The 25695-nt window shown below is 41.5% G+C and overlaps 1 long non-coding RNA gene across 1 annotated transcript in view; it reads right to left on the reverse strand.

The window, feature by feature from the left end:
- Positions 1 to 6167: 6167 nt before the first annotated feature.
- LOC127000449 (uncharacterized) overlaps positions 6168 to 25695 on the reverse strand; it is a 129098-nt gene continuing 109570 nt past the window's right edge. Inside the window, exon 3 of the long non-coding RNA XR_007754047.1 lies at positions 6168 to 6366. This is a non-coding gene — a long non-coding RNA (uncharacterized LOC127000449). The remainder of the gene's footprint in view (positions 6367 to 25695) is intronic.

Consider the following 25695-nt stretch of genomic DNA (forward strand, 5'->3'; position numbering starts at 1 on the left):
CAACCTTGATCCTTTTGAAGTCTATTTATTTTAAGTTCACTTCTCTTCAAGCAACGGAATCAGTGCAAATGAAGGGCGTTCTCTCTCTCTCTCTCTCTCTCTCTCTCTCTCTCTCTCTCTCTCTCTCTCTCTCTCTCTCTCTCTCTCTCTCTCTCTCTCTCTCTCTCTCTCTCTCTCTCTCTCTCTCTCTCTCTCTCTCTCTCTCTCTCTCTCTCTCTCTCTCTCTCTCTCTCTCTCTCTCTCTCTCTCTCTCTCTCTCTCTCTCTCTCTCTCTCTCTCTCTCTCTCTCTCTCTCTCTCTCTCTCTCTCTCTCTCTCTCTCTCTCTCTCTGCCAGACTCATCAATCAACTCTCTCTCTCTCTCTCTCTCTCTCTCTCTCTCTCTCTCTCTCTCTCTCTCACTGCGACCTTTTCAGAGTATTGAATTCATCACGGAAGGACTAGTTAGAATCAAAGAAGAGAGAGAGAGAGAGAGAGAGAGAGAGACAGACAGACAGACAGAGGGATATAACAAAGATCAAGGCATGGAGACGTTGATAAAGACTAGGAGAGGGCAGAGAATGTAGGGCAGCGAAGGACAGGAGATGGACACGTGGATCGCTGAAAATCCTCCCCGTGAAGGATTGAGGGCGAGGGAGAGAGGAGCGAAGTTAGTCTTTCTCGGGGGATTGAGGCGGCTGAAGACTTTGACGGTTTAGTGGCTGGAGACGAGGCAGGGATGGAGATAAAAGTGTGCGAGTGTGTGAGGGTTGGGTGAAAGAGGGAGATGAAGTATGAAGAAGAGAAGAGAGAAGATTTGAGGAGAAGTGATAATGGGAGAGGATGATGGGAGTGAAGAGAAAGAGAGAAGATAATTCGGGAGAGTGGCTGGAGGAAGATAGGAGGGAAGGTTTTGAGAAGAGATGATGGGAGGAGAAAAAAGATGTGAAGAAGAGAAAGGAGAAGTTAAATGGGGAGAGAAGCGTGGGGTAGAGAAGATTAGGTATATGAAGAAGAGAGAGGATTTGAGGAGAGGTGATGATGGGAGGAGAGAATGGGGGTGAAGAAGAGAAAGGAGAAGAAAAAGGAGGAGAATATGCTGGGTGGAGAACTAGTGGGTGTAGAATGAAGAAGAAAGAAGGAGAGGTAAACTGAAGAGAAATGGTGATGATGGGTGGAGGTGGTGAGGAATAAAAAAATAAAGAATAAGAGAGAAAATGATTTGAGGAGAGAAGATAAGGGTGAGGAGGACTGAGTGAATAATGAAGGAGAGAAGATGTTACTGGGTTCGAAGTGAAGACGAAACCAAAGAAGAAGGGAGAAAGAAGTAGAAGAAAGTCGATTATTCAAGACATAGGAAAGAATGAATAAGCAAGAAGAATACAAGAAGAAAATATTAAACAGAGTAATGAAAACATCAGATGAAGGGAGAAATAAAAATGAAGAGTGAAGGTGAACAGAAAAAAAACTCTACCACCACCACCACCAACAACAACAACAAAAACATTAAACTGAAAAAGGAAAACATCAGAGAAAGGAAAAGAAAGGGATGAAAAGGCAAGATGAATACAAAAACGAGACATTAAATAGAGGAAGGAAAATATTAAACAAAAAGAGAAAGAAAATGAAGAGATGAACAAAAAAGTGAATAAAACAAGACACTGAATAGAGAAAAGAAAACACCATATGAAAAGGGAGGCAGAAATACGTTAGCGGATAAAATAAGAGGAAAAGAGAACCAAGAAGGAAGGAAAAGAAACAGCACACAAAGACAATCTCCCCCACGGGCTTAGAACAGGTGATACACGCGCAGTACTCCGTCACTCTAAGGAAAATTATTGCTCCCTCCAGATGGTACGTGGCAAAATAAAAGTACTTTGCCGATAACGCATGAGCGGCCTGACAATGGATGGCTGAGGTGTTTTTAGCAAGACTTTGAGGTATAGCTTGTTTTTATCTTTCCGGGAGAGGGGGGGGGGGTTGAGAGAGAGAGAGAGCGAGAGAGAGAGAGAGAGAGAGAGAGAGAGAGAGAGAGAGAGAGAGAGAGAGAGTAAAAAAAAAAAAGGTATTGGCCCCGTTTCCGTATCCTCTGTTTACCGTTGGTTTAGTAATCAGTTCAACACCTCGAGACGTGACGAATGGTGTGTGTGTGTGTGTGTGTGTGTGTGTGTGTGTGTAAGAAACGCATTTTCACCAACTATTATAACCACCACCACCACCGCCGACAACAACAACAACAACAACACCCCAATCATCACCTCATTCTCCACAAACACAATCAACACACGGATTAAGCGGAAAAGAAAAAAAAACCACAAACACATACACACTTTTCTTGCAAGGCTCACGAGGTACCAAGTTTCCACGCGAGTAATTTATAGCCGCATAAAACCACACACTAATTACAAGCATTATCCCCTTAATAGTCTGGCTCTAATTACCTCTTAAGCCCCCGTCTTTGGGCTAATGAATGTATTACTTGCAGCTGTGGGTCTCTTACAACCACCTGCCACTCCACACCTGTTCTCTATTAGGAAATCACTGCTACATATTATGAACTCGAGAACCTAAGTGCTGCGAAAGGTAAGGCGATCGGGACTGGGACAACTGGCCGCGGCCACCTAGCCGCCGACCATTTCTCCGAAGCAAACTGACCGCCGCGGACACATCTGTGATTGTGTTAAGAAGACTCGAATCTCTTGATGACTGACTCAGGTCGGGTTCAGAAGATACGACTCTCTTAATTTTTAATCAGTATGTTATTTGGTAACCCTAAAGGGACCCATTAACTCACTCCATTAACCCGCATTTTTATTTTTATAAAAACATCGGGAGGGGATAGTTGTGATGGAAACGACTGTGTGTTGAGGGAGGTAGGAATGAAGAAAACAAACCGTGGCCCTTGCTTTTGTTCCCATGGAACACATGACTGAAGCATTTGAAAATCTCGCTGATGAGCTGCCAGATTAACTTCAAGTGGTTCTTGATTGGTTTCAGGAGAACTATGTAGGCAGAAGAAAGGGGTATTGGCAGACGTGCTCCATTTTTTCCACAAGAAATGTGGAACGTTTATGAACTCTCCTTAAATGACGAACACAGGACAAGAAATCACGCAGAAGCTGCTCATGGAAGACTGCAAAATGAACTTTGGAATGCAACATTCTACTGTTTGGAAATTCACTGATGGTTTGAAAAAAGTCCAACGAGGAAGAGACCTATACTCCGAGCAGCTGATCGCAGGGCAAGATCCACCTGTCAAGTAGATGAAAGAATTAAAGCAATTGTCAGTGAATTTGAGGGTCGAAATCTTGTTGAATATCTTGGGGGACTTGCCCATAACTTTCTTAGATTTTTGCAGTTGCATCTTAATTTTTTTCTCAATTACTTAATAAAGTAATTTTGAAATTTTAGCAGTTTAGCAGAAGTATCCTATATTTCTTTATTCCAATAAAGCATTCCACAAAGAAATTTCAACCCTCTTGTTTTATCAGACACAATTTTATTTATTAACAACAAAAAGTTCCATATGGCGGGGAGTTGGCAGCGGAGACTCGTCTTACTGTTAAATTTGGCGGCCAGTTTCCCGCAGCCAGTTATTCTGCGGCCAGTTGTCCTAGACCCAAGGCGATCTACATAAAGCAGCTCCTGTATTCTTGGCCTAAAGGGTCATACTCCTAAGCATTTCGGCGTCCAAACATATACAGTTGCCAAGGCTTTCGTGAGAGATTTGGGCATTTCCAGAGGTAGTTTTAGGACCTAAGTGGTAGTTTGACTATTCTTCTGTACAATGAACGTGCATAAGGGGTCTGGAAGAGGTAAGACGATCTACACAAACCAACTCCAGTATACTTAGCTTTAAGGGTCTTTGTCCGTTTTCCGGCGCCTCAGTTCTCCTGTTTGAAAAGCCTCTCGTAGAAGTTGCTGGGACTTTCATGGACTGTTTTGTGATCCTAGTGATAGTTTCACACGACTTCTGCATCTTGAACGGGATAATCACCCAAGAAAACCCGGTTAATCTTCTCTATGGCCACGGGAAATAGTCGTGATGGGAACTTGCAACGTTTAAGAATATGGACCAACATTCTTTAAAGCATTTCGGAGTACAGGCACACATATCTGAGAAGGCTTTCGTAGGGGTTTTGGGCATTTCCAGGGGTAGTTTAAGACCCTGATAGTAGGTTGACCATTCTTCTGTACCAAGAACGTGAAAAAACACATGAAAATCCGATTGATCTCCTTCTCAGTCTTTGGATATAGGTGATGTGAGAGGCGGAAGCGTCTGAGAATACCGATCAAAGTACTTTGGTCCCCCCTTGATATGCTATGACCAATGAAAGAAAATGTGTCTTCTTCAACAAACCAATCACATGCCTTGGGTGACATATCTGGGAAGAGGCTTCGTTAGTTATTCAATGATGTGTACCTGAGTGGGGGTGGGAGGAGCTTAGCCGCCTGATCAGAGAGAATACATCATTGATTTTGAAAGGTCAGTCTAGATAGGTTTAAGAGGGTGGAAATCAATAAAAGACAATCAATAGTAAAAATAATAGTAAGGTTAGCGTCAGGCTGAGAAATAGAGAGAGGAAAAGCGATGTATTCAGTCAAAAATGTTCGTTTATTTTATTATATTTTATTTATTTATTTTATCATTTTATTTATTTATTTTATCTATTTATTTATTTATCTATTTATTCATCTTTTTTTTGTGTGTAATTGCTTTTGCCTTAACTTATTGAATGCTATCTATCCTTTCTATGGTAGTATATATTATTCTCCATCCACCCTTAACCCTCTTTTCCTCCCTACTATCCTTCCTACTCTCCCTATTTCCCTCATCATCCTTCCCTCTTCCTTTCCTTCTTTTAACTATCTTCTCTATGGTATTATTCTTCATCAGTCTTCCCCCCCTCTTCCCTCTCTTCTCTCCTTCCCATTCTCCCTCTACTCTTACTTCCTTTCCCTCCCCACTCATTTCTTTATTCATCCTTCATCTTCCTTTCCCCTCCTTCCCTCTCACGTTCTTTTCCCTGCTTCCATCTTGCTTTCCTCCCTCTCCCCTCTCTATGGTGTTATTCGTTATTCACCCTTCACCCTCCTTCTCAATCTCCTTCCCTTCCTTCTCTCCTTTCAAATCTCCCTACCTCCCTCCCCCCATCCCTCTTCCTGACTGCCGGCACTCACGCTCTGTTCAGGGAATAAATCTGGAACGCTCCGGGCGCTAAAAGCCACTGAATGGACCATCTTAAATTCATGATGGAAGCGAACAAATATTTGCATTGTGTCGCCTCGCGTGTCGGAATTATCAGCACGAGAAGCCAATTCCGACATCCAGTGTGGGCTTGTTTGGAATGCCGGGCTAGAATGCTCCTGGGAATGGGAACGGACGGAAGGCGGGGCTGGGAGAGGGGTGGGGTTGGGTGTGGAGAGAGGGACGGGGCTTAATGCCAGTTGGAATTGTCATTTTGTTGATATCTGGAATGGCGTTTGGAATTGGGAGGGAATAGGTACTTGAAATATTGATTGAAATGTAATATCAGGATTGGTTTTGGCTATTAAAGTATCATCAAAACTGGCGTCAGGAATCAGCTTGGAATAATGATTGGAATATAAAATGTGGAACGCTTAAAATATCATCAAAAGTAGCGTTAGAAATCAGAACGGAGAATTTGAGATATCGATTGAACTTTATTATCTGGAATCGTATGCCCCTTAAAATAATAATCATCAACATTGTTTTAGGAATGAGAACTGAATAGGAATCTGGAATAATGATTGGAATAGAGAATCTGGAGTAATTTGGCTCTTAAACTATCATCAAAAGTGGGGTTAGAAATGAATCTGGAATAGGAACCTGGAATAAGATTGGAATAGAGAATCTGTAATGGTTTGACTCTTCTAATATCATCAAGAGAGTTTTTAGAAATGAGGACTGAATAGGTATTTAGAATAACGACCGGAATATAAAACCTGGAATGGTATGAATTTTAGAATATCAACAAAAGTGGCATTAGGAATCAGTATGGAATAGGTGTTTAGATAAAGATTTGAATAGAACATCTGGATTGGCCTGACTCTTAAAACATCATCAAACTTGGATATCGAGTCCATTAAAAAAAGTGAGAATAGATGACCTGCGAAAAGGAGAAGTCGAGACAAGGACTGACGCGGCATGAAAGTTTAAATACCACCATCGTAAACTCCGTCCATTGAAAGTTTAAGTACAGCATCGAATAGTCATGGATCAACAACATGAATACTAGAGGAGAACAGGGTCACAGCTTTACCTTGGCGCTGTGTTCCGTCCCTCTTCGCTCTCCTCTTCCTTCGTCGAGTAGCAAGACAGCGTTCGGACTGAGCCATCTGGGTACTGGAAACAGCAGCACAGGATCTAAACAAGGAGAAACAAGAGATATAGTACAGTCGAAAGCTTCCCTTGAATATAGTAAATGGGCACAGATTTTATATTTTCCTGGGTGGTAGAGATACAGCCAAGTGAAAGAAGAGGAAAGAAATGGTTTACTACTGTTGTACTTCCTAGAACATAATTTTGGGATAGATGTTATGTTTTCCTGGTCGGTAGAGATGCTGGGAACTGAAGAAAGAGAAAAAAAGATGATATACTACCGTCGAAAGCTTCCCCTGAACAAAATTTGGGTATAGATGTCATGTTTTTGTGTTGGGTAGAAATATAAGCAGCAAGGCCCCCTGATGAAGTGTCTGTCAAAAGCTTCCCTTAAACAAAATTTGGGTATAGATGTCATGTTTTTGTGTTGTGTAGAAATATAAGCAGCAAGACCCTCTGATGAAGTGTCTGTCAAAAGCTTCCCCTAAACAAAATTTGGGTATAGATGTCATGTTTTTGTGGTAGAAATGCAGTTACTAAGACCCTTTGATAAAGTGTCTAAGTTACAGGGACTGGATGGGGAGGGAAGGAGGAGCTTCAACATGTACCCAAATTGGTACTGTTAAGAGTTTTCCTATGATGAATGTAGATAAATGGATGTCTATTTCTTTGTAGTGAGTATCCAAGTGTTGAGGTCAAATATGAGACGAAATTACGACATAGACAGATATATAGATAGATAGACAGATAGATAGACAGACAGATATAGATAAATAAAGACAGAGAGAATAGAAAAAAACAACGTGATACAGATAGAAGTTTAAAGCTATAGGTAGATAAACAGAGATAGCGAAAGGAAAAAGTGGATTAAGGGATATAGATACGTAGAAAGATAGACAGAAAGATGGGGAGAGAGAGAGAGAGAGAGAGAGAGAGAGAAAGCGATTAAGTGACCAGCTGTTAGCCTCCCTTTCAGCAGACTCGGGAATGGTCTGAAATGGCTATCAGTCTTTTATTTATTCACTGTATTTATCGGGGAGTTGGACAGCCGTTCGAACCCTACCTAAAAAGATCTTTGTAGTATGTGATGGGAATACAGCTTGGAATTGATATGGTGTCAAGAACAGAGGCAGGAATGGACGCGTGTTCCTTGTGGTCGTCTCTGTACACCTTTGCGACTTCCTAACCAATCACGCGAGATAAAATTTTACACCTGTCGAGGGAGAACCAATAGGAAAAGCCAGAGGGGAATACGCACTTCAGATGTCACTCTCGGTTATGTATACGGTGCAAACCAATATATTTTTCTCTCTCTCTCTCTCTCTCTCTCTCTTTTTTAATTTTATATTCTTGTGATCCATTTGGCTTCCTGTTTCTATTCGTCCATTTACTAACTTCTACACTTTGTTCTTTTTCCTTGTCTGTCTGTCTGTAACAGTGTGTGTGTGTGTGTGTGTGTGTGTGTGTGTGTGTGTGTGTGTGTGTGTGTGTGTGTGTGTGTGTGTCCCCGGCTCTCTCTCTCTCTCTCTCTCTCTCTCTCTCTCTCTCTCTCTCTCTCTCTCTCTCTCTCTCTCTCTCTCTCTCTCTCTCTCATGCACCCTCTTCGTCTATATCCTTTTATCATTCTCTCACTCCCTCTTTCTTAACTATCACTAATTCCTCGTTCATTACGCATTTTTCTCTTTCTCTCCCTCCTTTCCCTTACTCTCTCCTCTATTTGTCTTCCGCTCCGACCGAAATATCCACCAAATGATACATACTCTAATAATTACACTCTGATCATATATAATTATTTACAGATTCCTCCTTATGATACGGTAATGGCAATAGTGTTTTAAGGACCTACTCTGATTTCTACCCTTTACAAACATATATACGGTAGCTCACATTCTTAGTATTCTCGACAGTGATCAAAAGCATACGTTTCCTCACTCCTTTTATATTCAATTCCTCAATTTTTTCTATACGTGTTCAAAGGGCAAATGTCTTCACTGTGTTTGTTAGACGGAATCTGTGTGTGTTTTGTGGTTCATCTTTCAGCTGGTATTGTGAATTAAAAAAGATGAATTTGTTTGTATTTATTTGCACAAACTTGGTAGACTGATATGATGGGCGATTTTTTTTATATGATTCACTTTTGGTTGCGATGGTAAAAAAGGTATTAATGGTGGTGATGGTGATGACTGTAATGATTTTGAAGTTCATATTGGTGCAGACAACTTTATCTTTCTTCTGTTTTACTGGTGAGGGAGATGGTGGCAATGTTGGGGATACACAAAGGAAGAAGAACAAACAACAGCAAATGGTCTTGGTGGTGATGGTGATTGTTTAAAAGACCATATTAGTGTATACAATTTTTTTCTCTAATTCTTTGGCATCTTTTCCCATTTTTTCGTAGTAGCAGTGCGTGGTGGTATTTTTCTTTCTTTTGTTTAGCTCTTTAATAGTTCATTTTCTATACCTTAAATTATTTCATTCTGCAACGTTAAAAAGTGAATAGGGATGATGTGAATGTGATATTTTTTCGTGATAAAAGGGTGTGGTGGTATATTTTTCGCTCTTTCTCTCTTTTGTTTATTTTTTATGTGGTTTGTTTCCTATACCTTAACAATCCATTCCCCAAAGTTAAATATAAAAGCAGAAAAGTGTATATGGATGATCTGATTGTGAGTTTTGAGGGTAACTAATTTCTTTTTCTTCTTCCGCCTCCAAGTATTTCCAGGTAGAGGCGACGGCACTCGGGTTGTCTTTTACCTTTCCACCGAGAGGAAGGAAGTAGAGTTACCTGAGAGGGGAGAGTTTACCTGTTGCCTGATTGCTCTCTCTCTCTCTCTCTCTCTCTCTCTCTCTCTCTCTCTCTCTCTCTCTCTCTCTCTCTCTCTCTCTCTCTCTCTCTCTCTCTCTCTCTGTCTGTCTCTATTTATATATCAATTTCTCATTCTATTTCAAGGTTTATTCATCTGAGAGAGAGAGAGAGAGAGAGAGAGAGAGAGAGAGAGAGAGAGATAATAAAAGGTCTCGGTGCGTTCTGTAGCCTCGGGTCTCTTTAAGATAGCTCAAGGCAATAACAAACTTTGCCACTTAAGGATGAGTCTTCCCCCCCATGCAAAATGAAACCCTCCTCCTCCTCTTGCTCCTCCTCTTCCACCTTTTTTCTTCTCCTCCTCCTCCTCTTTTTCTTTTTCTTTTTCCTATTTCATTTTGTGGGTCATTTTCTTTTTCTGGTTCTTTTTTCTGCTTCTTTTTTCATTTCCTTTTGTGTTTCTTTTTCATCTTCTACTTCTTCTTTTCTTTTACTTTTCTTCTTCCTCTTTTTTTTCTACTCCTTCTTTCCTCCTCCTCCCCCTCCTCCTCTTCCTCTTCCTCTTCCTCCTTTGCCTTGTCTTCTAATTCCTCCCTCTCCCCTTCCTCCTCCTCTTGCACCTTTTTCTTCTCCTCCTACTCCTCTTTTTCTTTTTCTTTTTCCTATTTCATTTTGTGAGTCATTTCTTTTTCTGGTTCTTTTTTTCTGCTTTTTTTATTTCCTTTTGTGTTTCTTTTTCATCTTCTACTTCTTTTTTTCTTCTACTTTTCTTCTTCCTCTTCTTTTCTTTTTTTTCTCCTCCTTCTCCTCCCCCTCCTCCTCCTCTTCCTCTTCCTCCTCTTCCTATTCCTCTTCCTCCTCTTCCTCCTTCCCCTACTCCTTTTTTTCTTCTCCTCCTCCTCTTTTTTTTCTATTTTCTTGTCTATTTTTTGTTTCTTTTTCGTTTTTTTCTTCTTCCCCATCTTCTTGTTTTTATTTATATTTTTATTCTTTTTCTTTTTCTTCGTCTTTTTATACTTTCGTCTTCTTCCTCTTCTTCTTTGTTTTCTTTTTCTTCTTTTCCTTCTTTTTTTACAGCAAAGGAGACAGTTCAAGGGCGTAAAAAAAGAATACAATATTAAAGAAAAAAAGCCCGCTACTCTTACTCTTCTTTTCCTTTCTCCTCCTCCTCCTTCTTTTCTTCCGCCTGCTTCCTTTCTTCTCTTCCTCCTCCTCCTCCTCCTTCGCCTTGTCTGCTAATTCCTCTCTCTCCTCTTCCTCCTCCTCCTCCTCCTCCTCTTAGACTCCAGGCTCTCACCTTTGTCTTCCTCTCTCGTTTCTCTTAATTTCCTCAGTGTCTGCCTTTGTCTGTCTCTTTCTTTCTTTCTTTTCTTTTTCTTTCTTTCTTTCTCACGCACTTTCCATAAATCGTCCCCGTTTGCATTAGTTAAGCGTCGTTTTAATATCCTTTTTGCTTTCTTCTACGTTTTTCATTTTGTCAATATTGTTTTAGATTATTCTGTTTGCATATGTTTCCTGTCCTGTATTGCGTTTTAGTAGTTAATTGCTTATCACGATTTTTCTTTTAGTATTCCCATATTTTCTTCCTTTCGATATATTCTCATGTTTACCTTTTTTTTAATTACTCTTGAATATAGCTATCCTTGTTACCTTCCATTCTCTTGCCCTTCATTTGTATCCTCTTTCGGTTTTCAGCAATTTCTTCCATATTCTTTTTCAGTTCCATTTCCTTCCTTCATTCCTCCCTCAATCTTTCCTTTCCATTCTTCACTGCCCTGCTCCCTCTTCTCTTTCTCTCTCTATTCTTCCTCTTTCTTCTGTACCTTCCTTCCCTTCCTGTTCTCTCTCCCCCCATCTTTCCTTCCCCTCATCCAGCCCCTCCCACGCTGCCTCCCGCAATCTTTTGTTCTCCATGAAAACAATTTCTCCTTTAAACTCTTTTGTTCCCGTCGACAGAAGTTTGTGTATCGAGCGAAGGCGTAATGTCGCAACTTAGGATATTGTCAGCGTGGGGCGTGCCGGGGAAAAAAATAGTAATGAAGAGTTTTAAGATGACGAGAGATTTTTCCTTTCATTCATAGGGATGAGTGCAAAAGAAGCATGAAGCGTTATGGTTATTATATAGTGAAGATTATGTTATTAGGGATATTTATAGGTATGAAGGATAAGTACAGAGAAAACATAATAAACTGGTAAAAGATGAAATGATGATGATGATTATGAAAACGATGAGAAGAAAAATAATGAAACTAATAGAATGGGAATGATGAAAAACTGTTCCCCTTTTCTCTCTTTTTTTTCTTTCTTTCCTTCTTTCCGTCATTCTTTCTTTCCGTCTTATTTTTCTTTCTATCTTTCCTTTCTTTCTTATTTTCTTATTTTCTTTCTTTCCTTCTTTCTTTCTTTCTTTCTTTCTTTCTTTCTTTCTTTCTTTCTCTCTCTCTCTCTCTCTCTCTCTCTCTCTCTCTCTCTCTCTCTCTCTCTCTCTCTCTCTCTCTCTCTCTCTCTCTCTCTCTCTCTCTCTCTCTCTCTCCTTCGCCGCGTCTCGAGTGTTTGCAAAAGTGCCTTCCGCCGCTCCAACACGCTGACTCGCCATCTGTAAACAGCACGACATGGGACCCGAGGCGAGAATAAAAACACCTTTCCTTTTTCTTTTACACTCTCTCTCTCTCTCTCTCTCTCTCTCTCTCTCTCTCTCTCTCTCTCTCTCTCTCTCTCTCTCTCTCTCTCTCTCTCTCTCTCTCTCTCTCTCTCTCTCTCTCTCTCTCTCTCTCTCTACCTGGTTGTAACTGTCCCTTTTATTTTTCAAGCCAATTAACTTTCGTGTTCTTCATCTACCTGTTTCCTCAAGGTCTTCCTCCTACGGGTATACACGGCCTTATCTTTTTCTCTCCCACAGGTGCTGGAGAGAAGGAGGAAAAGATCTCTCCAGGAGCAAATTTGGCCCTCCAGTGAAAATACGCAGGTAGAGAGGGTTCAGTTTTCCTTTCTCTTTTTTTTTTACTTTTTCTTTTTCAGATGTTGACTCTTCCAATGCTTTTTATTTTCATCCCCTCGAGAGCAGAGTGAAAAACGGTCGATAGCTTCTGTAGACTCTTCCTAACAGTGTGACGCCCCGGAGGAAAAGTATGAGGAAGGGAAGGGAGAGGAAGGGAAGGAATGGAGGGAGCGAGGGAGGTATGGATGGAGAAGAAGGAAAAGGGAGAGAAGGAGGAAGGGAAAGGAGATAGAAGGAAAGGGGAAAGGCGGTGAGAGAAGATGAAGACAGATAGATAGATATAGAAAGAGAGATATTATGGTAGTGGTATGAAGAAGGGGAGGGGGAGTAAGGGAAGGCTGGAGGGAGAGAGGGATAAAGGAAAGGAGAGAGAGGAAGGGAAGCAGGAAGGGAAGGAAAAAGAGGGAGGGAAGGATGAAGAGGAGGGAATAGAGGGAAGGGGAAGGAAGTGGGAGGAGATAAAAAGGATATATAGATACAGATATAGATAGATAGATATAGATAGATGGATAGATAGGGATTATGGCAGTAGTCAAGGTACAGGGAGTGGGAAGAGATATAGATAGATATAAAAATAAATAAATAAATAAATATATAAGTAGGCAGATAGATAAGTCGATAGAGTAGACAGAGATAAAGGAATTAGGGAAGTAGTAAAGGAATGAAGGAGGAAGAAAATAACGAAGAATTTAGAAACGGCAGAAGGAAGAAACGAAGAAGGAAAGAAAAGAGCAATGACCCATAATTTGCAACAAAAGTCCATGGCGTCATCCATACACAAAAGTAAACAAAAACAAAAGTCAAGCCAACACTGACGTCATAGTTATCAGAGGCAGCCAACAGCAAACAAGCCTCGTATGACGTCAGCAAGATCTGGCCAATAGGAGAAGGCGTAGGAATGCAAGGAGGAGATGAGAAAACACGAGTGGGAAAGAAAGTTAAAATCCCTTCTCCCCTTCTTCCTCTTTCTGCTCCTCCTTCTGTTCCTGCTCTTTTATTTTTTTTCTTTCTCACGTTCTCCTTTGTCTTAATCGTTTACTTCCTCCTCTTCGTATTTTTCTTCTTCGTTCTCCTTTTTCTTAATCGTTTACTTCCTCCTCTTCGTATTTTTCTTCTTCGTTCTCCTTTTCCTCCTTCTCTGATTCCTGTTTTTTCTCTCACTATTATTTCTTCTCCCACTTTTCTTTATCTACTACCATCTCCTCCTCCTCCTCTTCCATCTTCTTTTAAGTCTCCTTTTTTCTTTTTCTTCTTTTTCTGCTTCACTTTCTCTCTTCCTTACCCTTCTCCTCTGCCCCTTTCTTCCTCTTCCTCTTTCTCTATTTTCATCTTTTTCTCTTTCTCATTCTCTTACATTTATTCCTCCTCTTCCTCCTTATCCTCCACCTCCTCCTCTTCCTCCTCCTTCCCTTTCTCCTCCTCCTCCTCCTCCTTTTCCATCTCATCTTAATCCTCCTACTCCTCTTATTCCTCAGCCTCCTCCTTCTTCACCTCCTCCTCCTCCTCTTCCTCCTCCCCCTTTTCCTCCTCCTCCTGCACCTTATTCCAGTATCTCGCTTGCCTTTTAGTGGAAGAAGACGAAAAGAAAACACAGGCAGGAAGTAAACAAGAAAAAGAAGAAGAAGAAGAAGAAGAAGAAGAAGAAGAAGAAGAAAGGATAACAAATGAAAAAATAACATCGCTGAATGGAAATTAGTAAAAGGGAAGAGTTAAAACGAATACACAAAACACTAATAAAAGAATATGTACTTCTACTTTCGTGTGTGTGTGTGTGTGTGTGTGTGTGTGTGTGTGTGTGTGTGTGTGTGTGTGTGTGTGTGTGTGTGTGTGTTACCTTCCATATGTTTTTATTTATACGTTCGATCTATTTTTTTTTTTACCTTTGTTCACTTAGTATTGGGTGTCACTTTTTGTTTTACCTGGCTTTTCTCTTTCCCGCGTTATATTGTCTGTTTTCCTTGCTCTTCGCCTCTCTCTCTCTCTCTCTCTCTCTCTCTCTCTCTCTCTCTCTCTCTCTCTCTCTCTCTCTCTCTCTCTCTCTCTCTCTCTCTCTCTCTCTCTCTCTCTCCCCCCCCCCCCCCATGTTTCACCCCTTTCAATGCCTTTTCGTCAGTCTTTATTTTTTCTTTTCTTATTTTTCATTCTTCTTTTTCTTTATTCTTTTTCATTATCCTTCATTACCTTTCATTGTTCTTTAGTTGTTCTTTTGGTTGGCTCAATAAATAGCTAATATTACTTTGCAGGTTTTATTTACGTACTAACTTGTATCACCTAACTTCCTTTTTCTTTTGATTGCAACTCAATAGCGACGTTGCTCGACAAGCTTTCTTATATTTCTTGACCTTCTTTGTCTTTATCATCTTGCTCTATATTATTATCATATATTATATATCTATTATTATCTTGCTATATATTTAGACGAACTGGATATTACATGTACTTCATCACTTTTTTCTTTCCTTTTCCCCCTTTTTTGTACGTTCCAGCCTAAGAAGCCGGTAGGATTACATGATGGGGGCTGATGGTCGGTCCCAGTCCGTTATGGAGCAGGCAAGTGTTAATAGTGGCGCCATCTTGGTTGGCTCATGCTGCCCCCTGGAATTCATCTCTTATCCTTTCTTTTCTAGAGTCCAGGTTGATAGGTGGCCTTCAGGACAGCATGTGGGTAGTGTTAGGCCACTCGGTGGTGACTGAAAAATGGCGGGCGGGACACGAACCCGCCTCCTTCTGGACGCGGCGCCGGCACGCTTGCCACTCTGCCGCCGCCTCCCCTTGTATTGTCTTGCTATATATTTAAACAAGATGAATATGAAAAGTACTTAGTTACTTTTTCTCCTTTACTTTCTATTCTCAACTTATATATTTATTTTCTATCTCTATTTATTTGTTTTTATTTCTATCATTCCTTTTTATTCCTTTACTTTTATAAGACTAACTTTCAACATATTTTCCTCCAGCTTTCATGACTAAAAATTAATTAACGAATAACACCTACACCTTTCATTACGTTTCCCTTCATTCCATTCGCCGTGATCTCAAAATATTCCTTCACGTGTGGGCTACTAAGATGTAAATACTTACGACTGTCAACACGGTACTCGGAGCAGCCAATTTCGAGTAACGTTTGGTAGGCTGCATTTGATGAAGAGGCAACATTTCATCAACTCTTGCCGTCCTCTCAAAAGTAAGGGAGAGAAAACATTTACCTGTGGCCGTAAACACGATTGACATTTTAATTAACCTTCTGGCCTCCCTTTTGTATATCGCACCGCATTAACTTCTATTCATTCTATTTTTTTGATATTGTATTGTATTTATGAATAGTGAGATATAAAAATAGTATGTTAAGGAATAAGGACTGCACTGTATTAACTTCTATTCATTCTATTTTTTGTATTGTTTTGTATTTATGAATAGTGTGATATAAAAATAGTATGTTAAGGAGTAAGGAAGTCATACATTTTTTATGACCAAGAGAACGAAAAGAAAAACGGTAGCACATAAAATTTCCTTTCCCCCTTTTTTTCTTTTTCTGTGACGAGATTATTCCTTCTACACATCAAAACGGTCTATTGATGAGTAAGGACGCCTACACGTTTTTTTTTATGACAAGAAGGAGAACGAAAAGAGAACGGGGAGCACATTAAATTTCCTTTCTCCTTTTTTCTTCCTTTTCTGTGACGAGATTATTCCTACAACACGTCAAAATGGTCTATTGATGAGTAAGGACGCCTACATGTTTTATTATGACCAGGAGCAGGACTGAAGGAGAGACGGAATTATGTCTAGTATCTTTTCTACGCTTTTTTTTCTTGCTGTGACAATATTTTTTCATTAAACACGCCAAAATAGTTTGTTAAAGAGAAAGGACACCCACACGTTTTTTTATGACCAGAAGCAGGACTGAAGGAGAGACGGGTATGTCTAGTTTCCTTTCTATACTTTTTTTTCTAGCTGTGACAATATTTTTTCATTCAACACGCCAAAATAGTTTGTTAAGGAGTAAGGACACCCACACGTTTTTCCTATGACCAGAAGCAGCACTGAAAGAGAACCGGATGCATATATAATTTCGTTTCTACACTTCTATTTATTGCAGTGTCGATCTTTTTTCTTCTTCAAGCGCCTATGATTCAAATTTCAATATAAACACAACTAAGTCCCGGAAAGAATACAGATATCATATTCAATTTCATTCCTTCCCTTTCCGTTGTTGTAACCTGTAAGTTTTTTCTTTAAAGAAGGAATAGACTTTAAAGTTTCACTGATTTAAAGTTGTGCTAAGTCTTTTTTTTCTCTCGAGCTGGTTCATTTACTTATAAAAATCAGTAGAGTAGGAAAGATTACATATAGAATCTCTCCTTTCTTTCTGCTGTTGTAACCTGAGCATTTTTCTTTCCCTCCTTCTTCTCCTCGTCCTATTCTCTTAGCGTAGAAGTGAAAATCATAAACAGGTAACATCTCCAACAACTTTCCTTTCCCTCCCTTTCTTGTCAAGCCTATATTTTTCTTGAACATTTATAATCTCCATAATAGCAAACACAAACACACGACGAAAGTTACCAAATTTATCTTTCCTCCCTTTTTGCTGTGACTTCTAAATTGTTCGTAACTCGAATAGGACTTGAATTTCTCTGAACATTATTTCTTCTTCTTCTTTTTACTTTCTATATTTTTCTTTCTCTTATTCTTTCATTTTTCTTTCTATCTCTCTTTCGCTTTTTTCTTTTTCCCTCTTTATCTTTTTCTTTCTCTTCCTCTCTCTTTATTTTCTTTTTCTCTTCTTCTTCTTCTTTTTTTTATATGAGGAGAATCAGAGAGAGAGAGAGAGAGAGAGAGAGAGAGAGAGAGAGAGAGAGAGAGAGAGAGAGAGAGAGAGAGAGAGAGAGAGAGAGAGAGAGAGAGAGAGAGAGAGAGAGAGAGAGAGAGAGAGAGAGAAGAGGACACTATAAGTTGTCTATTAGCTGCCTAAAAAGCTGCCTAAACAGGTGTTCCTCGGGCAGACAGAGGTGGGCGCGGCCTCACCTGTACTCCCAACAGATTACAGGTGAGTGGCGGCTTCGGCCAGGTGTTGACGGCAGGTGTGTGTGTGTGTGTGTGTGTGTGTGTGTGTGTGCGCGCGCATGCTCGGAGCAAGGGTGACGGAGTGCCGGGGACTGATGTGACCTTTTCAAGTGACAAATGCTTATGTTGACTCTCTCTCTCTCTCTCTCTCTCTCTCTCTCTCTCTCTCTCTCTCTCTCTCTCTCTCTCTCTCTCTCTCTCTCTCTCTCTCTCTCTCTCTCTCTCTCTCTCTCTCTCTCTCTCTCTCTCTCTCTCTCTCTCTCTTGTATTCTAACCTAACTGTATTTTCATATGACTGAGTAAAACTATTAGTGTCGCGTATTTTAAAATCATTCTATCCTATTTTTCTTTTAAATTGTGAATGTTTTTGACACTTACAACTTCCGGAGATTCATTTTATTGATCTATTGCTCTCTCTGGCAAGCTAATTTTTCTCTTCTTCTTTTCAATTAGTCTGTTTATGTATAATTTCTTGCTGTGCCCTCTTAGACGCGAGGTCAACCTTAATTTTAATTCAACGCATTAATGAAGACTAAAGATATCGGTTCATTGTATATTCTCTTTTATTTATCTATTTATTTTTTTACTTTATTTATTGATTCATTTCTGTCTGTGCGTGACATGAAAGGGGAAACGTTTAAACACGGACATGTGTTTATGTAGCAAAGTTGTATGGGAACGTCTTCGGGTTGAGCTTGCACACACACACACACACACACACACACACACACACACACACACATATGTCCCTCCCTATCTCCCTCTATCCCTCCTTTCCAAAACTCCTTCCCTTCCTCTTTCTCTCTTTCTCATCCCCGCCATCCCTCCATCCCTTCTTTCCTTCCCCTTCTCCGCCCTCCTCCCTTCTCCCTCCTCACCCCCCCACACTCACAACCCCCCCACCCTCTCCCCCACCCCAACATACAAGAATTTAAAAGCAAGGAAAGGGGATGCAAGCAAGTAAGATTAAAAATGACGAATAAAGGACAGGAACAAAGACGCCATTGAAAAAAAAAGTAAAAAAAAGCAAAGGAAGAAAGTAAAAGTGGTAAAGGTAGAAGAGGCAAGCAAAGATATGCACGTGGAGGCAATAGAAGAGAAGGAAAAGCAAAAGGAAGGAATGAAGGAAGGGAGGGAAGAAAGGGGGGGAGGATAGAAGGAAGGATTGGGGAGGGACGAGGTGGGAGAAGATGGATCGGGCGGAGGGAAGGGGAAGAGGGATAGAAGAAGAAAGGTGGGGGAGGAAAATGGGGGAAGGAAGGGCAAGAAGGGAAGGGGGGAGAAGAGGGGAGGCGGGATAGGCAAGAGTGGAGGGAGAGGGAAAGTGAGGAGGAAAATGGGGATAGAGGAAGGAAGGTGGGAAGGTAAGGGGTGGGGGATTAATGGTTGGGGAGGCGAGGAAGAGGTAAGAGGAAGGTGGGTGTCCCGGTAAGGACTGAAAAGAGTAAACAGAGGACATAAGAGGTCAAAAACTCTTCATTACCGTCGACAAAAGAAAGGTTTAGTGCTCCGGGCAACGCCAGGGAGAGGGAGGGAGAGAGGGAGAGGAGGAGAGCAGGGAGAAAAGGAACGGAGAGAGAAAGAACGAAGGGAGAGAAGGAATGGAGGGAGAAAAGGGATGCAGGGAGAAAAGGAACGGAAGAAGAGAGGAAACAGAGGGAGAGAGAGGATAGAGGGAGATAAGTAACGGAATAGAGAGAAGGAATGGAGGGAGAACAGGGATGGAGGGAGAAAAGGAACGGAAGGAAGAGGAAACAGAGGAAGGGAGAGAGAAAAGGGAGGGAGGGAGAAACGGAACGGAAGGAGAGAGGAAACAGAGGAAGGGAGAGAAGAAATGGAGGGAGAAAAAGGATGGAGGGAGAAAAGGAACGGAAGGAAGAGGAAAATGGAGAAGGAATGGAGGGAGAGAAGTAACGGAAGGGAGAGAAGGAATGGGGTGAGAGAAGAAACGAAGAGAGACATGGAACGTAGGGCTGGAGGGGAAGAGGAGGAATTTAAGAGGAAGGGAAGGAATTTCGAAAAGGAGGAATAAAGGGAGAGAGGGAGGGAGATATGGAGATAAGTAGAATGAAAGAGGAATGGATAAAGAAAAGGAACGGAGGGAGAGAAGGAAATTAGGGAAGGGGGGGAAGACAAGGAATTTTAGAAAGGAGGAAAAGAGGGAGAAGGAAAGGGACAAATGGAGAGATGTGGAAAGGAGGAGGAATGAAGGGAGAGACAGAGGGGGGTAAGAAGGAGAGGGAGAGAGAGTGAAGAGCCAGCGAGGGAGGGATGAGAGATGAAAGCTGGGAAACAGAGTGAGAGAGGGAGAGATGAGATGACAAAAAGAGTGAATATAAGCGTGATGAAAGGAAGGAGACGAGAGAGGGGATGAAGGGACACTTAGGAAGGGGCGGAAAGAGTACTCGTGCAACAGAGAGGAAGGAGAGGTACAAAAAGACAATGATGTAACTTGACGAGCGAGAAAAGTAAAACAAATAATAACGTTGACGGAATCATAACGAAGAAATGTGTGTGAAAACTGTTACGAAGCGAATTTTTTCACGTGGATGTTAAAAAGAACTTAATTGAAAACGACAGAAAATAGTACTGTTGTTCATTTCATGGCTACAGACATATATATAATTAATTTCTACGGTCGCAAAAAAATCAAGGGAATCATATCAAACATTTTTAGTTCACGATGATGAGATCTGCGGTGGTCGATATTTACAGCTTATTTTTTCTCTTGTAAAATAAACATAACTTGATTTAGAGGACTGGAAATGGTACTGTTGTTTATTTTAATGGTACGAGTCTGTATATATTATTTAATTTATATATTCACAAAAAAATAAAGACAACCACATCAAATTATTTAAGTTCCCGTTGATGAAATAGTTTATGGCAATAGAGATTTGACCTTTATCACGATTTTCAGGGGATACGTATGTTTTTGTTTTTGTTATTTATATACTCACAAAAAATAAAGGGAACAATATCAAGCACTTTTAATTTCCGATGATGAAATGGTTTATGGCTGCAGAGACTGGACACTTTTCACTATTTTTCTACCTTTTCAGTCTGAGGATCTGTTTGTTTTATATTATTTTATCGTATTAGCACAGAGTAAACTGAAGGTCCAAGGATTCTCATTAAGAACGATTTTTTTCCACGTTAATTAAATGGGTTATGGTCTTTGTGATTTTCTTTTCATCTGATTTTTTTCCACCTTACTGCTGAACACGACTATTCTAAAAGCTCACACGAAAGCCCCCGCCTGGCTTGACACGTGTGCAAGTCCACGATAATTAGTCAGCTTCTTTTTCATCTATTTCACTAATTTTCTCCGACTCTTTGAGGGTTTATTACGGCACAACGTTTTTCAACCACATTTTTTTTCTTGGTAGTACTGCAGCCTTTTAAGTCGGAAGCCTGGCCAAATATGATGAAAAAATAAACATAAATAAATATAAGATGAAGTGACATGGAACAACACGCCCACTGGTTGTTTTTTTTACCCTGTTTTTTGTTTTGTTTTCAGTTATTTTGATGTTATTTAATACGGTGGAAGAGGAAGAGTTACAGCGCAAATGTCACTGTATACGTGTGTGTGTCTGTGTGGTGTGTGTGTGTGTGTGTGAACGGCATAGTCAGTGTCACTTAAAAAGTGTCCCCCATCCCCTAAACACACACACACACACACAGACACACACACACACACACACACACACACGGCCTCAACACCCACGTAACTCAACATTCATATATGCGTCGCCTCCCACGCCGCGTAAACAAAAGTTAACCTAAATTATAAAAAAAGTTTGAGGCGGTAACAAGACTTCAAGATCTGGAGAACCTAAACACCCAAAGACACACACACACACACACACACACACACACACACACACACACATACGCACTAACCAGGGACACGAGGCAAATATACCCGTCCAGAAAAAAAGAAGAAAAAAAAGAAAAGAAAATAAGCGCTTTACATATTCATGCTCTCACGTTAATTCTTCTTGCTGGTGAATATAATAAAACGACGAAAAGAGCAATATGACAGGAGGAAGAGGAGGAGGAGGAGGAGGGGAGGAAGAGGAGGAAAAGAAGGAAGAGGAAGTGCAGGAGGAGGACGTGAAGTAAGAGGAGGAAGATGATTAGCGGGAGAACAAACAGAAGGCGAAGGAGTAAGGTGAGAAGGAGGGGGAAAAGTAGGAGGGTGACAAGTAAGAGAAGAAATATGATAACTGAAAAACAAGGGAAACAAGCAAAAGATCAAGGAGGAGTAAGAGGAGGAGGAGGAGGATAAGCGGGAGAACGAACAGAAAGCAAAAAAGGTGTAGAGTGAGGAGAAGGAGGAGGAGCAGAAAGAGAAAGAGGGAAGAGAGGGGGATAACTATGACAAGAAGGATGAAAAGCTGGAAAACAAGCAGAAGACCAAAAATGAGGAGGAGGAGGAGGACGAGGAGGAGGAGGAAAAGAAGCACGAGAAGGAGGAGAAGGAGGAGGAATGGAGAAGAAATACATGAGAGAGGCAGAATAAACAGGGAGAGGAAGAATAAAGAAAGGATTAGGAAAACCAGAGAGAGAGGAAGAATAAGAGTAAGATTAGGAAGAAACCAAAAAAATAAAAGGAGCAAAATAACGTTACTTTTCCTTGCTCTCTCGGCGTCTGATATGCCTCGCTCTCTGCCTGTTTACCGTCCCTGAGTGGTTTGTTTGCTGCACTGCACTGTGGGAGCCCCGCTAAGGGACGGCCCAGCGTCGACACAATTACACGTCGCTGCCAGAACTGTCGCACGCGCCTGAAGGATTATCGTGTTCAGGTTTTTATGCAGTGGGAGGAAGACTATTTTTTCTTGACGTTGATCACCAGTGGCTCCCTTATGCATCGAGTGTTATGGGGTACTGAGGAAGATGTAAAAGATTTGTCGTTTAGCATTTGTCGTTTCGTTTATTCCCAAGGTCTCTCGTGAGCATCTAGTGTTATGGGTTACTGAGGAATATGAAAAAGATTTGTCGTTTATCATTTCTCGTTTCGTTTATTCCCAAGGTCTCTCGTAAGCATCCAGTGTTATGGGATACTGAGGAAGATGTAAAAGATTTGTCGTTTAGCATTTGTGTTTGTCTTGAGGACGGCATGTGGGTAGAAGGCACGCGGAGAACGATCTAAAATTCTAAATGAACGATTACTGTATAGAAAAGGGGGATGAGCGTAAACTTTGCCACTAAGAACTGGTTAAATACATCACAAGCGGAACTGTCATTTGACGGCTCATATTAAGTTTGTGCTTCGGAAAACAAAACATCCCAGAGAATAAAAGGATTTGGGTTTCCTCCTTGAGTTGTTTACATAAAGTATCGTCGTGTAGGAGGTGATGAAGATTCAAATTCCCTTCTTAGAAAACAGTGGAGGCTTACCTAGATTACACTAAGACCCCAGCAAAGTGTAGGAGGTGACACGTTTGGGGGGGGGTGCGGGGAAGAGGAGGAGGGTACTCTGGATGTAGGGATGGCGACAGGAGGGAAGGGTGAGGGTGAGGGGGATAGGAAAGCGAGAGGTAGGGAAAAGAGGAAAGTAAGGAAAAAGAGGGAAAGGGATTGGATGGAAGCATGAGGAATGAGAGAGTAGGGAGACAGGGAGAAGGGGAAGGGAGAAAGACAAGAGAAAGAAGAGAGAAAGAGAGGGAAAAATGTATGGGAGGAAAACAGGGGAAAGTGAAAGAAGAGCTGAGGGGGGGAGGGGTAGAGGGGGATATTTATCAGACAGAGGATAGGCACGGGGGAAGGAGGGCAAAGAAAAGAGCAGGGGAGGGGAGGAGAAAAAGGCAGGGGAGGGGGAAGGACGGAGAAGGAGGAAGGGGGAGAGGGGAAGAGACAGCAGCATGCATAACACAGGATGACGGAGTACCAGGAGGAAGGGGTGGTGGTGGTGGTGGTAGTGGTGGTCTCTCGTCCCCGTGTGGTGGCGGAGTGATGGCCTCGTATCGTGTAAGGGTTATTATTATCGTGGTTTACGGCGCCGGAGTAAACAGTACCGCGTCACGCTGTTTTGCCGCCGCCGCCACTTGCCCCCCTCACCAAAAACACCGATACCAACACCACACGAGCACCACCAGCACCATCAGTCCCACCACCACTACCAAAAACAACGGCAAGAATGGCAATAATAGCAATAGTAACAATGACATCAGTACCATATTACTTTTGTGTTCCCAGCATCATCGCCACCACCACCACCAATAACAACAACAACAAGACCAACAATAATACTAAAAATGGGAACAATAACAACAGTACTACATTCCTCTTGTCTTCGTCCCCTCTCCCACCACCAGCAACGACAAAAACAGTACTATAACTATTCTTGTCTTCCTACAACCACCACCACCACCACAACAACAACCACAACAACAAACAACAGCTACAGTACCATATCATTCTTGCCCTCCCAGCACCAGCACCTCCACCACTCACAACAACGACAAAAACAGTACCATAACTATTCTTGTCTTCCTACCACCACCACCACCACAACAACAACAACCACAACGATCAACAGCTACAGTACCATATCATTCTTGCCCTCTCAGCACCAGCGCCACCCCCACTCACAACAACAACAAAAACAGTACTATTCTATTTTCGTCCTTCCATCATCAACACCGTCACCCACGTCCTTGTCCTAAAGGCATGCCGTGAGCACTTTGGTATATATAGAACTTAAGTTAATTAACGTGTAAATCCAATCCATTAATTCATCACGACCACCATCACCGCCACCACATGCTGTTAGACTTGCTTTTCAACCATTACGATCACCTGTCCAGTTTTCACGACCACCAACACTGTCTTCACTATCACCATCACTATCACTATCACCATCACCACCACTATCTTCACTATCACCACCACCATCTTCACTATCGCTACCACCATCTTTATTATCACTATCACCACCACTGTATTCACTATCACCATCACCACACTATCTTCACTATCACCATCACCATCACTATCTTCCCTATCACTACCACCATCTTCACTATCACCATCACTACCTTCACTATCATTATCACTATCACCACCACTGTCTTCACTATCACTATCACTATCACTATCACTATCACCACCACCATCTTCACTATCACTACCACCATCTTCACTATCACCACCACTGTCTTCACTATCACTATCACTATCACCACCACCATCTTCACTATCACCATCACTGTCTTCACTATCACTATCACTATCACCACCACCATCTTCACTATCACTACCACCATCTTCACTATCACCACCACTACCTTCACTATCACTATCACTATCACCACCACCACCATCTCTCACCATCACCATCACTACCACCATCTTCACTATCACAACCACTGTCTAAACGATCACTATCACTATCACCACCACTGTCTTCACTATCACTATCACTATCACCACCACCATCTTCACTATCACTACCACCATCTTCACTATCACCACCACTACCTTCACTATCACTATCACTATCACCACCACCATCTTCACTATCACTACCACCATCTTCACTATCACCACCACTACCTTCACTATCACTATCACTATCACCACCACCATCTTTACTATCACTACCACCATCTTCACTATCACCACCACTGCCTTCACTATCACTATCACCACCTCCATCTTCACTATCACTACCACCATCTTCACTATCACCACCACCATCTTCACTATCACTATCACCATCACTGTCTTCACTATCACTATCACCACCACCATCTTTACTATCACTATCACTATCATCACCACCATCTTCACTATCACTACTGCCATCTTCACTATCACTATCACCACCACTGTCTTCGCTATCACAATCCCTTTCACCACCACTATATTTACTACCACTAATTCCACCACTACCTTCACCACCACCATCACCACATGACCCTGCTTTGCCACCATCTTCACCACCACCACCACCACACTTTCAGTACAAACAACAGTACCATTTTAACTTTTTTTGCCCATAAACATCACCTGCGCCACCGTCATCACCACGACCACCACAATCACCTCCTACACTAACTTAAGCACTACATTATTCTTGTTCACCAACCACCATGATCACCACCAACACCATTTTCCACGTTATTAAAACCACATCACCAGTACTACCATGCACCACCACTACCATCACCACTACCACCACCACCGTTTAGCTTAAAAAATAAATGCTGCTTTCTCCCCTCATTCCTCTCCCCCCATCCCGTGTGCCTCACCTACTCACCTGAGGGCAAAGGGAACGCGAGAGAAACAAGTGATCGACGTGTTGGCTTTTTCACGATAAGAGTATACAAACAAGAAAGAATAAACACCCGCACCTTGCTGCCCGTCCAAGATAAAGAGTTGTCAAAAGCTCCTTCAAAAGTGCAATAATAAACAAACAATTTCATATATGAGTCATCTGTTAATATTGACTCTCTTCGAAGTCCAGTTACTTGATCAAAAGAGTTGTCAAAAGCTATCT

The sequence above is a fragment of the Eriocheir sinensis genome, chromosome 18 (assembly GCF_024679095.1).
Source record: "Eriocheir sinensis breed Jianghai 21 chromosome 18, ASM2467909v1, whole genome shotgun sequence".
NCBI lineage: Eukaryota > Metazoa > Arthropoda > Malacostraca > Decapoda > Varunidae > Eriocheir > Eriocheir sinensis.